General features: G+C 41.9%; 1 protein-coding gene across 6 annotated transcripts in view; it reads left to right on the top strand.

Annotated features, from left to right (window-relative positions):
* Window positions 1-8,064: 8,064 nt before the first annotated feature.
* Window positions 8,065-17,022, top strand: part of PTPN13 (protein tyrosine phosphatase non-receptor type 13) — a 106,254-nt gene continuing 97,296 nt past the window's right edge. For 4 of the 6 annotated variants that reach the window (XM_090138978.1, XM_031596663.2, XM_090138979.1 and 1 more), the window contains exon 1: window positions 8,224-8,341. The gene's annotated coding sequence lies outside the window, so the exon portion shown is untranslated. Of the gene's footprint in view, window positions 8,143-8,223; window positions 8,342-15,666; window positions 15,685-17,022 lie in introns of those variants that run through there. The other 2 variants (XM_090138974.1, XM_090138977.1) reach the window with 2 other exon arrangements.

Raw genomic sequence — 17,022 nt, 5'->3', positions numbered from 1 at the left:
GTTACTAAGTGTTATTTGTAGACCTGCAATAAAATGGTCAAAGTAATGAACACTCCATTAGTGACAAACTCCGTACATTCTTCCTCCAGCTTGGACTGGTAATGTGGTTCAGTGACTTACTGTCATGGCATGCCATGATTTGAATATACTCTTTTGACATACTTTGCATTCATGGTAAGTATGTATTCCCTGAGGCTCAATTATTTGCTGTCTCCCTGCACAGTGATAAATTCCACAGAGATGTAGACAGCACCATCAAATTCTAGCACAAGAAACAGAAGAAAATAACGTGTCCCACTTAAATAGGTACTAGACACTTTAAAAAGCTTCTCTGAGAACTATCATTTTAGAATGAGATTATTCTAAATAGAGTGAGTGGTAACAAAAGACAGATAATGTCTCACCGGTCTCTCTGTTATTTCATTCCTCAGATACCATGGCACACACAAGATGCTGTCCAAGCTCATGGCAGACATCTAGATTAGAAGACTCATTCCCAGCTCTACAGCTGCCAAGTACATGCCTGTCTCTGGAACTCAACCAGCATGTCAGACCAGCATTGTGCCTGGAACCTTACAAAAGGAGGAATCCTGGCAGTGTCCTGGCACGCTCCTCAGATTGTTGCACCAACTCATATCAGTCTTTATCTGGGAGAAAAGCAGACAGAAGGAACAGCTAGGGTTTCAGTCTGACCTCAGTAGGGCCTGCATTCTGTCCCAGGCAGTGCACAGTCTCTGTCTCTGTTCACTGTCAATGCTGTGCTGTGGACTGGTGTTGTTGCCTGAGGAAAGAGAATGGGTAAAGGTCTTGGGAACTGATGATGCTGTGAAAAGGAAGGTAGCACCATATGATGTTAGGTGCACTGTGTATTGCTATTTTTTGTATTTGTGGATTCAGTCATCACTGTGTAGTTAATAACAAAGGCTGGTTGTAATTGACATAACATGATGTGTTCTATGAATGCAAAGTAGTTGGATTGTAATTAGCCATGTGATAAGTATACATGGGATTTTTTATGCTCAGATATGTTTACATACAAGCAGACAAACAAAGAGATTGAGATACAGTTTCTGTGATTTTTAGGTATCTGTGATAAATTAATGACTGTGGAAGCAAGCCAAAGAGTTTCAGAGTCAGAACGAAAGAAGTTGCTCAAACAACCAGCACATTTTTCATTCTAATAGTTGGACTAAAGCTGGCCAGCTTCTGCCTGCCATCTCTGTGGCTTCCAAGTCAAGGATCTCCATGGGTCTCTATATCATGACAACTCGTTACTCCAAACTCTTTAGGTACTTAAATTCTCCAGAACTTCAGGCAAATGGTGTTTCATGGGGAATCCTCACAGAGTTCAAGGTATGTAGAAATGTATATATGTCCATTTAAATGCAAAGTTCAGAGCAGGGATGAGGTGAAGGAATGAAGACTGCATGTACTGGCAGAAAATGAAAATATGTGTAGTTGCCCAAACAGTCAGAAGGTTTTGGCATACTGACTTCACCTGTATGGACTAAATTCTATTGCAAATGTAGCCTGAAATGCTCCTTGCATGCAATGCCCTGTAATTTTTAATGTGCTTAGTAAAGATTTCATTTAAAAGCATAAACTCGTGGTTCCACCATAAGGAAGTAGTTTACAAAGAAGCCCTTTGAAATTTAAATCAGATAGTTTTCTGCCTAATGATCTCCACAGTTGCAGGGAGAAAAGGGTATGTTTTATATTCAAAATAGTACAGGACGTATTATGAAAGCTAGGGAAGTGAAAACAGATGAATAACTCTTGCTATGTGTAGCCAGAAGAAAACATTAGAGATGAAGCAAGAGTCAGATTCCTTCTGGACTACCTGCAGGTCTTCAGGAGAAAGAGCATGAGAGTGGAAGTCAAAAATTACCATCTTCAGTGCCAGTGCTTTGCACTGAGTTTCCTGTGTAACCCTGAATATGTCGGGCCATGACTCAGTTTTTCTCCTTCGAAACGTGAATAATATTCCCTTACCATGTACATCGTGAGATGTAGCTTATTAGTACAGTAACTGCTTTGCAAGTTGCAGGAGGTAGAAGCTACAGTTGGCAGAGTAATGGCATATAGTGACACATTAAATTACATAATCAGAACTGTAAAGTCAGAATTGAATATGAAGTACTTCATTAAAACTTGGCCCACATTGTCAAGCGTTCCCTTTATAGATTACTAACAATAACCTGGCTTCTAAAAGCAAGGAACTCTTCCAAGGCTGTTCTTCTATCGCAAACTGTTTTCTGACTCTGCTTGTTCTAAAAGCCATTTATCATTTACAATACTGAAGAAATTTCTCTGTAAGATCAAAGATTATTACACATTCTGTTAAGATTTCCAGTTGTAGAAACACAGTATAACATTAGCATAAAAAGCACAAACTGTCTTACATACTGCTTCATTCTACAAAAATAATTCATTAACATGAAGCAGCAAAACACCATTAGGAGAAGCAATGTGATAAAGCTAAATAAAATTAGAAAAGAAGTTTCCAAAAATGATCCAAAATTAGGAAAGAAGATTCCAAACATTAGTTTAGTCACTTCTACAGATGCTCATGTGCAGTTCACACCAAAGTCAGCTAGAGTGGTTGACGTGTATAACCAAAGATAACATTCACAAGACAAGTGGGGTGCCTCTTACTCAGTGTGCAGAGCTGGCTTCTTTAAAAGGATCCTTGATTTAAAAATCATGAGACCAAAACTAACTGGTAATGATCTGCAAGAAAAGTAATACTGCCAGGAAAGCTTGGTGATGGTAAACAATTAAGAAATGAATATGAAGTCCTGAGAAAATGCCTGAACCAATGCACAAGCATGTACGATTGTTGCAGTAAAATTAAAGCAATCCAATTCAGTGGGCATAACTGTGGAAAAGCTGTTGCCCTTGGGGTTGAACTCAGTCCTTTTAGTTTAACAACATGAGTTTTGCTTGATTAGGTAAAAAAAAAAAACATAATCAGTTATTCTGTCAGGGACTTTTTAAAAGCTCGTGTTTATATTACAAGTGAAAAAAAAAGCACACTACAGTGGACTTATTGCTATACAGGAACATAGAGGCATTTCTTAGGAACAGAGCTTTTTGGTGAAACAAACTCCCAGCTGGTTATGGCAAATGGGAGAAGAAATGCAAATGGCAGTAGTTTGTAGCCTGAGTAGAGTTAACAAGAATTGTCCCCTCTAGAGTCAGATTATGGTCACTGTAACACCAGTGTAAATTTGGAGTAATCCCTCTGATTTCTATGTGAATACTCTGGTGGAACTGTGAATAGCAGCATTTGTGATAAGAATTATACCCTTTGGATTTTTACAGATAAAGAGAAAAGATTTTTCTTAGTATGGAATGCATTCTGGCACCATTAAGGATACTACAGTATTAGATGTATTTTCTTAATTTTTTTTTTTCTTTTGAATTTCCAGTAGCTCTTTCAGCAGTTTTTACAGACAATCCATTTCTTTCACTCTCTGAACTGTCTCACTGTGTTTCCTTGCAATTGATATTCAGCCTTTTGTTGCTGGTTGTTTTTAAGCATTTAGTGATCCAACGGGTGTGTCTGTGTCTCCTATCATGATCTCTTCATCCATGGACTTCTTCATGTTTACCAAGTTATCCTTTTACCACCTGAAATCTCAGCTGTTTATGTATGCCCTGCTGCTACCAAAAACTGATGTGATCCAGTTTTACCCCTGAAAAGATGGCACTGAGAATATAAAAAGCATACAAAATAGACAGGAACTGCAAAAACAATCTTAGATAACAATGAAGACAATTCGTGGTTTTTTTTTTTAAAAAAAAAAAAGCTCTGAAAAAAAAACCTTTGAGTTGTATTTACTTCATTTGCTGTTGTTTCTTTTTACTGTTTTTGCTAACTTTTCATGAAAATATTCAGTTGCCACCTCTGACAATTGGATGTAAGATCAAGAATATGACATTCACGTGTAAAAATAGCAAAAATGGGTGATCCCTAAAGAATAGTGTAAGAAATTTGGTTTCCAATCATTTTTTTAGGAGCTTAGAAAAGCAAGATTTTAGATTGGATTCAGCAGCATCAGTTTGTTTGCCTGCAGACAGCCACTTACTGAAAGTATCGTTGTGCAACTTCTACTGCATGACATCAAAAACAGAAGTAAGGATGGCCACCAAGTTATAGGAATTGCCAGCAGGTAAGTGGCTTTCTTGATGACATGGGAGTGCTGCAAATATGAAGCTGCCATTGGCACAAGTCAAGTCATCCTCAGTTTAAGATAGTAGGAAACTCTTAACATGTTCCACAAGAGTTTCACAATCCGTCCCTTGTACATAAGATGATGCTAAGTTGAGATGCAGCAGCAGAGCAATGAATTCATTAAAGATAAATGCAATACTTTGAGATTTCAGACAGCTGCAGCAAAAGAATATTCAACTTCCAAATTGTCTGTCTGGCCTTTAAAACTTGGCCAGCTGAAAGACATCAATTATGGAATTATAGAAATGTGGACATTTTGGAAAAAAGGTCTCTTTTATCCCCACACCACTCATTTGTCTAGACTTTGCTCTGTCTTTCAACACAATCTATCTACTGTTGGTGTGAGAGCCCTTTTTCTCAGAAGAGGCTGGATCCTGGGACAGCCTTTGTGTATTTCCCAGCCTTGGTGACCCTTCATCTAATTTCAAATCTGAAATAAAAACAACCCCTTTTCTCCGACTCTCCTTATACATTTTAATGTCTCTCTTCCGCTCCTCTGATTTAACTCTTGACTGTAATACTCCCAAACAAAACCTTCATTAAGATTGACTCCAAAGCTGAATACAGAAAAGACCTGTTGGAACAAGCAGTTTCTGTCTGGGCAGGATTATTCTCTACTGTCTATTTACTACTGCTTCAACCAGTCTGGTTTTAAGTATCTAAAGCTAATTAGCTTCTGTAAATTAGATTTTCTTGCAGATTACCCTTGAGAGCCAGAAGTCTTACTGTAGGAGGGATCTTTCTAGTGAAATCTCTCTTTTATTTTTTTTTCCTTCTTGCCTGGTGTACACATAACTACAACCCCAAATATGGTTTGAGTCTTTTTTCTGTGGTTGTACTGACACATAGCTTGTGAGCACACCTGGAATCTCACAGTCGCTTTACTACCAGAAGGATTTTCTTACAGGTTGGGGCTTTCCTTCTCTCACTGGCATTCACCCTCATCATGTGTTTGTAGCAGTGTCCCTTCATTGTCACTTAGGCATGGAATACAAAAATGGGTAACGTTTGGAATGGGATTTGTGCATCAAGCTGCCAAACTTCAATTAGCATTCACATCTGCTTTTGGAAAATACATCCCACCAAAATTAGGAGGTGCCCAGGATAAATTGTCACTTTTGAAAACCCCAGACAGTCGCCGCAGTTGCGTCTTCATCTTTCCAAGAGATTTAATCTTTCTGGTATGTATTTCTCTTTGCTTCTTCTTTCAGAGTGACTGATTTTAGTTCTTTAGGATCTTTCAGATAATACAAGGACAACACCCAATAGAATCTAAATCAAAAGGAAGGTGCTTTGTGCCTTGTGCGTGAATTGCCCTAAGATGCAGCTGAGTTGAGTTTCCTTTTTTATTTAAAATGGTTTTCCTTCAACATGAAGCGTGAATGGTTAGACCAAGTCTTCCTCAAATCTATCTCCAAAAGAGCACAGGAGTGTGCCACACCATTTTTGACTTTCCAGTTACCCACAAACACAAGATTAAGGGAGTGTGCTGATTTATGTGCAGATTTTCTCCTCATATACAGCCAAGGTGTGGCCAGCCATGTATCCCAAGCACACAGAGGTGCTCCTGAATCCCCCATTTAGACACACATGAAGGCACACCTGTTTATTAAAGAGATTTCAACAAGAAGAACAAATAACATGATTTATTCTTTTTTCCCTAAGCAAAAGCTTTGAGTAAATGATGCAATAGTTTGAGGTGGAATAATTGGAGCATATTTATTTGCCAGACACTCTATGCAAAAGAAAAGTTTAAGTTCTGTAGGTGTGGCTAACATGGAAACTTACTGTGAGCATCAGAAGAAAATGTCACACTCAGAAATATGTGAAGTTAAGTGCTGGTGTGTCAGTAAACATACACAGCACTCACAGAAAGTGGCAGTATTACCATACTGACAAAAGCCATTCCATTTTTCAGCAGCGGAGACAGTCTGAGGCGTCAGTCTTTGTGCACAGCGTGTGATGTCTTCACTTTAGTGGTGCAAGGAATCTCTGAAGTGATGGCAGTGCTTTTCATGTATTTGCATTCCTGTAAAATGCACAGTAGGTGAGGATGGAAATTATGCTTTTCATTGATCCTAAGCTCCAAGTTTCCTTGTTGAAGATATTTAATTAAAAAGAAATAAAATTAAGTAGTCTAATGAGATAATTGTGAAGGTATTCACATAGATTTACAAGGCTGAGGAAAACAGAGTCCCAAGCAGATGCCCATTAGCAGGATGAAGAACAAGGAACTAAATCTTGTTTAGAGGAAAGTAAATTGGAATCAAATTTGCAGTCTTTTAAGAGAGGTGACATTTTGGGGAGGAGACTGCTTTATCCAGAGACATCCAGCTCAAGAAGGTAATGCTGCCTTGTTACATGGGAGAAGTTTAACACATCTGTAGAAAATAAGTCCTGTTTTACTCACTGTATTTACCTGAAGTAATAATGTATCTTTGAAAACAAACAACTCTATATCCCTATAGACTCCTTTCCATGCCCTATTTTCAAATACAGCAAAAGAGACAGATAACACTGTAACAGCTGTTTTCAACTATACATTGATCTGAAGCATGGAAGCAGAGTTTTGGGATAAAATCTACTGAAGTTCATCAATATCTGTAAAGGAATTATTCTTTCTCTAAGAGTCTGACTTGGAGGACTAGGAGGTGGACCCTGCCGTGGAGATGTGTACATGTATGGACACCAACAGGAGCTCTCTTCTGGTTCACAAGGTGGGCAGCAATATGCTGAGTTCACCTTTAAATGTAAATAGAATCACAGAATCGTAGAACTGTCAAGGTTGGAAAGACCTCTAAGACCATGCAGTCTGACCATCAACCTATCCCCACTAACCATGTCCCTCAGTGCCACATCTCCACAGTTCTTGACCACCTCCAAAGACAGTGACTGCACCAGCTTCCTGTGCAGCTTACAGAGTTACCAAATTCAAGAACCTGTATTATGAGAAAAGAGTATTTCAATTACAAAACTAACAGCAACTCTGATTGCTGCTGTCTCTTAAAAATGTTAATTAGTCCTTCCATTCGTCCTTAAATTTATGAAGACCTACAGACAGTCAGTGACACTATTGCTTGTGACAGACTCAAGCTGAGCCTTTCATTCTGCAGTTGGTGCAAAGGAATGTGTATGTAATGATGAAAGAGTCACAGTAAAACATTTTTATTTGTACTCAAGCAAATCTTTCCACCAAAATAAAATAATAATAAAAAAAGCAGCTTGAGAAATAAACTAGAAACGGTTCTTCTCCATTCTCATTCTAGAAAAGTTCATTTTCAAGAAAGCAAGTTAGCAATTCACTGCAGCTGGAGGATTTTTCATACCTCCCACCCCAGTCCGTCCCCCAAAGGATACAGAAACCCCCATGGGGCCCCTGGGGCAGCAGCAGCAGACGAGGGCTGAGCACAGGGAACCTCAATCCGGAGTGGAAACAGAACCAACTCAGCAGGCCTTCTCCTCACCGACGCCTAAAAAGGATCAGCCTTGTTTGAGAGCTGGTCCACGGACTGGTTTTGTTGTGGGCTTTTTGTTTTTGTGTGTTTTTTTGTTTGTTTGTTTGTTTGGAATAATTTCATTGTGGCGTGGCTGCTCGGGAGATGTGTGCTGATGGAGGGGTCCCTTCTGGGTTCGCCCGCCCCTCGGCACTGCCTTCTGTGGGACCAAAGACAAGGAACCGCCAGAATTAACATCATTCCTGGGGAAAGGAATGGGAAAGAGCAGTTCGGAGCCGCCCGCTGAGGGGGAGGGCAGGGCCGGGCCTGTGCCGGCAGCGTCCCGCCGCCGCGGGGGCGCGACGAAGGGAGGGAGGGAGCGGGCGGAGGGCGGCTGCGCGGCCGCCTCCCCGCGTTCTGGCGGCCCTCGGCGGGCGGCGGTGCGGAGCGCAGCGGAGCGGGAAGGCCACGGTGGGTGCCCGCGGGCGGTGGCGGCGGGCTCAGGGGGAGGGAAGCGGGGAGCGGCGGGGCGGGGAGAGGAGGCGGCCGCGCCCGCCCATCAGCGCCGTGCGGGAGAGGAGAGCGCCGGGGCGGGCGGCGATGGTGCTGCGTGCTGACGGCCGCCCCGCGCTCCTCCATAGGCGGCGGCCACGGAGGTCCTGAGGCGGCGGTGAGCGGGGCCGGGCACGGCGCTGCGGGGAAGGGGGGAGGCTGCGCCGGGGGTGCGGAGGATGGAGGGGGCCTCCGGATCTCCCCAGCGCCGGTACGGAGCGGGGGGCCTGGGGCCGCCCGAGAGAACGGCTCGCAGCCGCTCGCAGCGGGACGCTTTCACGCTTTCTGAACGCTTTCGGGTCGGCGATGGGAACCAGCGTGGGTTCCGCCGGGTTTTTTTATCTCCAGCAATCGACACCTCCGCTAAGCGTGGGGTGATTTCTCTCCTGTTGGAGATTGTGTCATCCTCTCCAAGTTGCACGTTGAGAGCAACAAAGGCGGCGACTTCTTAGGAGCCGCCGGGAGCTGCTCGCTTCCACTCCTGGGTAGTGGGGAAACGGCTGGAACCGGTTTGGTTCCGTGGGCGCGATGCGAAGTGGATGTAAGACGTGAAACTGCGGGGTTGGGTGCGGGTGTGTGTGGGGCTGGGCGTGGGGATGGATCTGCGTGGGAGGAGGGAGCCTGAGCGTGGGGCTGGGAAGGAGCGCCGTGGGGTCCTGCCGCCCCTCCGGCAGGATGGAACGTGTTTGGTGAGATGAGGTCCCAGGATCGGGCTGCTCCTGGAGACTGAGCCTGTCGTCTTCGGGTTGTGCCCCTCCTGCCTGCGCCTGGCTGCCATAGTGTGACCCCAGTTACAGAATCACTGAACTGGAAGGGACCTCTAGAGATCGAGTCCAACTGCCCTGCCAAAGCAGGTCCCTACAACAGGTTGCACATTTAGGCATCCAGGTGGGTCTTGAACATCTCCAGAGAAGTTACACTCTCAAGAGTTGTAATCGGCTGGGACAAAAGCACAGCTGGGAGAACATCAGCAGTGGGTTGGTTCTTGTGCAAGAAATACTGATGAGGAAAGAGTCAATCTGCTTTTAGATCTTTTGTTTGGCAGTACGTTACAGCAGATTCTGCCACCACTCCTCATGCTATCAGACACACCTGTCTGTGCAGCTTGTATGCTGGGTATTTGTGCTTCATCAAAAGAACTTCTCCTCCCATCCGCAAGCATGTCCATCCATAGCAGCCCTGAAATGTAAGCAGTATAATCATAGAGTCATTGAGATTGGAAAAGACCACTAAGACCACGAAATCCAACCATCAACTCATCCCCACCATGCCCACTAACCATGTTCCTCAGTGCTTCATCCACACAGTTCTTGAACACTTCCAGGGACGGTGACTCCACCACCTTCCTGGGCCCTTTCCAATACCTTACTGTTCTTTCTGAGAATAAATTCTTCCTAATATCCAACCTGAACCTCTCCTGGCACAACTTAAGGCCATTCTCTCTCATCCTATTGCTGTTACCTGGGAGAAGAGTCTGACTCCCACCCCTCCACAGCCTTCTTTCAGGGAGTAGTAGAGAGCAGTCAGGTCTCCCCTGAGCTTTGGGGACAGATTCTTGTAATGTGCCTTTGCATGATGGTTCAAGCCACCATCAATACAAGGCAATGGAGAGTTTGCATTCATGTTTCAGCTTCTCTAGGATGAGCTGCAGTTTTTTTAGGTAAAGGTATTGCATTTGCTGGTTCAGTGGGAAGGAAGGTGTTGTGTTTGACCATGTTGCTTTGCTGTTCTCACTTTAAAGTGGGATTTGTTAGCCATGTGGTTCCTGTAAATATGGGTTAAGTACAGCATTGAAGGAGTGCAAATAGAGATGCACAGCCTTTATTTGTTCAGTTCCTAAGGAGTTCAGCAAAGCAAGGATATTAATGTTCACATCTGGAACAAGAGAGAGTTCTGACATAAATTGGCGTGCAGCTATTTTCCTCTCGAATGAATGCAATAATAATTAGCAGTTGGGTGGCACAGTAAATCTTCCAAGTGCCTTCAAATCGTAATCAGCAAACCCTAATTGCACGCTGCTTTTGCAGGAGAGGTGAGTAATTAGATAAAATGAGACTGGACAGCCTCTGAAATAGAGCTTATTGTTGAAGTAGCAGTCACTGGAACAAAGCTCTGCATTATCGCTGAACCTCTGAGAACTGCTGTACATTAAACACTGCCTCAAATATTTGTATGTTGAAATAGTGACCAATAAGGCCCAGAGGGCCTGGCAGCTATAGGCACTCTTGTTGGAGCTCTCTACAGTCAGGAGAACTTGGTCTGGAGAGTCCCTGGAGGTTGTTCACAGCGCCTATTAGAACTTAACTTGGGCAGGAGTGGCATCAGCTCCTTAGGGGAAATGGTTTTCATTGGAAGAGCCTTCCAGTTTACTCATGTAACTAGCCTAGGACTTCATGCTATTGATGGTACTCTAAAACTGGAAGTGATTTCACCAGCTCACTGTTAAGCCTGGGAATGTGTAAGCGTTGATCTGCCTGCCGCATTTTAGACATTGTAAAGAAAATGTTGGTTAACAGTTTTGTAGTTTTAAAATGAACGAGTCAGTGAACCAGAGTTCTAGGATAGTGTGTCACGGTGCAGGAAATATCTGTAAGTGATTGCCCTGAGCTGTCACTTTCTGTGTGACAGTTGTGGATGGAAAGCCATGAATACCAGAATAAGTTAATGTTGTATGTTGCCAGTTAGCTCTTAATGAAATCTGTGCATCTGTAAAGTAGGGTGGAACTCCTGAAAGAAGTGGTTCCCAGCCCCACCTCCTCCTCAGGTGCAGAGGAGGAAGCTGACGCTTATGGATGGGAAGGGCAGGAGTAGACTCTTTGGTGCTGTTTTTGTTTTGTCCAGGCTTCTCTTTCTCCTATGCCACTTAAATACCTGGTAAGCAGCTAAAAGTATTCCTTGTGCATCATTATCTATTAAAATGCCTTCATAAAAGGCAATTGAGTGCCTGCCTTGGGACAATGATATGTCCTGTGAATTTGAAATCCAACTGCCAGGATAGGGATCTGCTATGCTTAGCTTAAGAAACTTCTTAGGAAGAATAACAGTGAGAAAACTTTGTTCTCAGGGTTTCATCTGTTGTTCTCCATCTTTTATGTGTAAATTTACAATGTCATGCCAGCATGCCACAGGAATTCAGTGAGAAATAATTGGAGAACTACAGGGGACATAGTGTTAAATTTGCTGATGTTTGGTTGCTGATATTTGAAGGCTGTACTTTTTCAGGTCATTCAGTGTCATTAAGGGTTTGTAGATGATACTGTAATGTCAGATTTAATACTGGATGTCGTGTCAGCACATTGTTCTCGTTGGAACCAGTTTATAGTCAGATGAGTGAGAAAGGAGGTAAAGCTGCCCTCCCCTTTCCAAGTGCCCCACTTCCAACTACAAGTGAGGCACAGAGGGAGAAATGTGGAAATAGTAAAAAAGGTAGGTGCTGAAACTTGGATTTGAATACCGACTTCTTGTCAAGTGCTTGAGCCAGCCTGTCAGAAAACATCACTTCTGCAGACTTTCAGGTAGCAAGACTTTCAATCTCTTTGTGCTTGTGCTTTGTCAGAGGAAGGGTGTATTTAGGGTCGGGGTATTCTGACAGATGTTTTGTTTCTTGTGAAATTGTCTTAGGAACATTTGTCTGTGTCTGGGGGAGAGGTATTGGAGGGAAATTCCTGTAGAGTTTGCTGAATTTCTTGAAAATGAATCTGAGAATGGCCTTTGTGTTGTATTGACCTCTTCGCTCGGTGCCTGCATATAGCATAGGTGCTTCATTTCAGGTATACATGCAGAGAAGCACCAAAATCTGCTCTATTTAAAGAAAAAAAAAAAGTATATCTTAAGCTGAAAGATTATCTGAGTGACTTTTCTTGATGGTGTTGTTGCAGATGATTTATAGTTGTGCTGTAGGCTTGAAATTGATGTTGAGTTTAACAGGAAACATTCTGATCCTATTCAACTCTTTTCCAAGGGAGAGAACTTAAACACAAGTTCTCTATCACCTTTCCATGAAATCCAATTTTTTTTTTGGTCTTGAATTTGTTGGGATGTAGGGAGGAAACTGTTGCAGTACACAAATTTCTGATGTTTTGAAGGTTGAGCACAGAGCCATAAGTAGCTACAGCTGATACTCTATAGAAACCAGGTGCCTGAAGTCTTCCCATTGGGTTCCAGCATGCCCTCGTATGTTGGAATCTTAATGCCCCGGCTGTTTGCTTTATAAAACTGAAGGTGCAAGTTCTCTGTACTACTACAGTTATGCCAAGTTGCTGTAGAAACTATTTCATTCGCTGTTGACTTCCTTTCTGTTTTGGAATCAACACTGAAAGGCATAAAAAGTTGTGAACGTAAATAATATTTGCAGCCAAATAGCATGCTTGAAGACGTAAGCATTTGTGAGTTCATGTCTGTTCTGTTGTCCTTGGTTTTTCTTCATGTAATAGCCGTTTGTTGGGATCAGGTAGTGGGCAGGCCCTCAAGGCCTCTTGAAGGGAAACAACAAGGAACTGAACGTGAAGGCTTTGTAGCTCATTACTGAATGCAGACAGAACATGACTTATCTTGTTATCGCAAGGGTTATAGACACTCATTTGCAGCTCCTTGTTTGTACAAGGAATTGGTTCCCAGTGACTCATCTTATGTTTCAGATGAGGATTTTTCCCTTTTTAATATTATTTTCTTCAGCATCTCAATGACGTGTGTAGTTTGGTTGCTGAGTCTTCCGTTTTTCACATAGATGTGAGTAGCTATGCAGAAGGCGCAGAAACCAATGAACCTGTGATGTGAGTAGTCCAAGGACTCTAGTGGGGTCACCAAAGAAAGGTGTTGGGTTGTGACTCTTCAAGCCCCATTTGAAGCATGGCAGGTGCTCCGAGAGCTGGACGATGGATCTGGGGAAATCTTAACAACAACATTTCAGATTTACATTAGTTATGTTTGGGGTTGCATATCAGAGCTTTTTGGTAGATTTTTTGAGATCTACTAACCACTATGATGTCTCATTTTGAAAGATTAAATGGATTAGAGGGGACTAAATTGGAGTTTGAAGTTTACTTAAACTGTTACAAATATCTGTGTTTCCTAGCAGAAGCATGCCTGGTTTTAGTGATGTAAGATTTGCATTTGCAGATTGCCTGAAGTTATGAAGGCATGAGAAATAGAATATTTTGGTTTTTTTTTCCTGTGTCATATGTGGGTAGTTGAGAAATATAACAATTTTATTCCTAGAAATACTGAAAGGAATCTTACTTGTTCCTCTCTGTCACAGCTTAAGGAGCGCAACAATTTATTATTATTGACCACTTTTTTATTTGTGAAACTTAGCATTTCAACAAAAAGTTACAGAGGGAAATGGAGTGGATGTATATTGCCTTTTATCATCTTTCCCATATAATTACTGAGTGGAAGATCCCTTCATATTGCTTAGGATTACGGTCAGTGAAATAATAGGTCTGTATTTGCTAGCAGTAAATTAACGGGGAAATTGGCTGCCAGGCAAGCAAATAGTTTGATAGGGTAGTACAAGTTCTGCTTCTGTTATTCACTTGTTAATGTCAGTGAGTAACAGTGCATGTGTTGCTTTGGGAGACAGTCTCTGTAGTATGTGTTGCTGACTGGACAACTGTGTCGTTAGGTTTGTAGGGAGTTATCCCTCCAACCTCATTACATTATGTAACTTCCTTAAATATGTGTTTCACCAGGTAATGTCACGTTTTCTCCTTCAGAGATCTTGTATTTCAAACATCTTAGGCTATTTCAACTATTCAACCTTAAAAGAGTTGAGATACATTTTCTTGTTTATTGTTCTGAAATAAATTTCATTTTCTGCAAGGATCGGAATTGGACCTACTTACATTAATTGGGCTTCTAGAAAATGAGAATACTGCCTGTCTGCTCATGTGTTATTGCAGATTTTGTTTGTCAAGAAGCACTTCATAGTAAAAGATTTATCAATGCAGATTTTACTAAGGAGGTTCTGTCCAGCCTTCCTTTTGAGTTCCTGCATATCCTGAGCCATATTTTCTATGCTTTATACACCAGTGCACTGTGCCTGAGGAGATTTCCTCTTAAGCTTTTGAAGGGGAGCTTCAGACAAAATCAGCGCGTTGGTAGAAAACTGTAGATGGCATGGTAGCAAAAGAACCCACATTGAATAGCCACTGGAATATATATGTGAGTGTGTGTATATATATTTTATATATATATAAAAGTTAGAATTTAGAATTTTACTATATTTCTCTTTAAAAGTAACTTTCTCCTTGATAAAGTTTGGGATGAGATTTTACATCTTCGACCTGAGCAGCATTCCTGGATCTCCCACTTTTTCTCTGGGATCTGTTGGTCTTTGTCCTTTTTCAGTCCAAAGGTTGTTCAGACTCCAAAAAATGAGGCAATTGCCTGGGAAATCTGCCGTGGTGACCCACTGAGCAAGATGCAGTGGAGCACCATAACTTTAGGAGGCAATAGCAGAACTTTAACTTTTTTTTTTTTTTTTTCCTCAAAGAGGTTTCTTCTGATGCTGTTTACTTGGCAAATGAACGTGCTTAGGGAAAGAGTCATATCCCCAAGAATTTCTGAACTGCCTTGTTTTTCAGAGTGCCCTGTCATTGCAGTCCCTTGAATGACGTTAGTGCAGTTACAAAGATGTACTAGCTGGCAGCGATACAAGTTTGTTTCCATCAGCTCTATAGACTCAGTTATTGAGTAGCTACACGGTTGGGTTATCACTTTGGAGCAGCCCATTCAGCTGAAGCTTTAAGCGCACAGGCTTACTGTATTTTCTGTGATGGAAGGTTGTTTGGATTTGTTGGTACTGAGGTGGTAGTGCACACAACAAAGGCAGGCAGGGGAAAGCATTTCCTTATGTCCAGTTGCTGCAAATGTGTATTGCTAAATGCTGGTGGAAGCCAGGTGGCCTTCATAAGATGGCCATGAGGCATGAGACATACCTCAAGGCACTTGTCCTGTTCCTCTCCAACAAAATTGAAGAAAATTTATTGGTGTCTCTTCACAGCAGAGAAAATACTCCTTGTGAAGTGCTGAATTAGAGCTGTGTAATTGGAGGGGAATGTGATGTGAACTGATAGTGTTTTCAGAAAGGGATTAGACATCCTGACAGCATGCTGGGCATTACTGACAGATGTGGTTGCTCAGATCTCACCTTTGCTCAGGAACCCAATGAATGACAATTGCCAAGGAAGGATGCTGAGGGGGGTGACCTCATCTGTATAAAAGAAGTTCTTAAATTATGCATTGCTTAGATTCCTAAATATCATATGCAATAGAGAGGTTCTCCAAATAAAATTTATCTTGGCATTTTTAACATTTTTTCCCCTGCTTATTGCCCATGGAGCTCATGCAGCTCTTCATGGGCTTCTTTGCTGTTCACAGGGTTGAACTCAATGCAACCAAAGAATCCAAGCCTTGGGAACTATTGCGTCATGGAGATGAGGTGCTGAGGGATGTGATTTGGTGAGCACGGTGAGGGTGGGTTGACAGTTGGACTTGATAATCTTAGAGGTCTCTTTCAACCTTAATGATTCTATGATTCTGTGTACTTGAAAGAGAAACTTCCACCTAGCAGAAGAGATGTAAGCAGGGTGTTGAGCTATCTGATTCAGTCTGCAGTCCCTTGCTTTTGACCTTTTCACCAGGAGTCCCCAATCTCTTCAGACATCTTAGGAAGGGATGCAGTGACAGGCAGTCATGTAACCAAGGGAGCTGACGGTCATACAGCTCTGTAGAATCAAATTAATTGGTTGGGAAGAGAGGGGCAAGTTTTAGCACCAGAGTGCTTCTGTCTCTAAGTTTCTATTGCATTTTTTTGATTGCTATTAAAGGTGAAGGTGAGAATATTCTATTTGATTAAATAATAAAATAGTTTAGACAAGTCTATTCGAGTATTAATTGATTGGTCACCATTAAATGTTAATAACCTCAGTACTGACGTGTGTTGGTGGGTAATGTATGCACTTGCTGTGGACCTGAAACTTTTAAGATGGTTTATTTCACAGGGAAATATATGGTTTATATCATTTATGTAATAATGAAGATGTAAGAGGTAATTTTTGTATCTTAATTGAGTTCTAGTTCGAGTTAGAAAATGCAGGTTGCTGAGTTCCTTTCTACCAGCTTTAGGTAAGGTAACAATCATGATCTGGAAAAATAAAATCTTAGGTTAGCTTTTAAACAATGTATTCTTAATAGCAAACAATGAAGATATACTCAATTTAATGTAACAAAGTTGGGTTTTTATACCTCCTTAGATGTTTATGTTGACTGAAAAGAATTAAACTGCCATGAGAAAAATAACTTTTAAAGAATAAAACGTAGTGTAAGGTCAAAATATGTAATAGCAGTGGTGTGGTTTTAAGACCAAAAGCAGTTCTCTTGATTGCCGTGATGAGGAGAGTGTTTTGGGGTACTTGAGTCTTTGCTGAGTGCAGAGACGAGGTACAGAGAAACAGACAGGGTCAGTAAGAACAACTAGAATGCTGGGAAGAGGCTTCAGTGAAGATGAATGTCCTGCTAGCATGGATGGCTAAGATCTAGAGTAGGTTTTCTGATGGGCACTGTGTGTAGTCTACTTCTCAGAGCAATGTGAGGAATCATGAAGTTCTGAATCTTACCTGCACAGCTCGAATTATTCCTGTGGGATCTATTGTATGGAGTTGTTCTGTGGTGAACTGAAAGCAGAAAAAGAACCATACAGCCAGAAATTCAAAGAACTGGACTAATGAAACAAGTAGAAATCAACTTGCAGAGATGTAAATTGGTTGATTTCGTTTATGGGTAAGACAGACGTTGCTG

This window comes from Phasianus colchicus, chromosome 4, assembly GCF_987193195.1.
Source record: "Phasianus colchicus chromosome 4, bPhaCol1.hap1.1, whole genome shotgun sequence".
Lineage (NCBI taxonomy): Eukaryota > Metazoa > Chordata > Aves > Galliformes > Phasianidae > Phasianus > Phasianus colchicus.
This window is presented reverse-complemented; position numbering and strand designations above follow the sequence as displayed.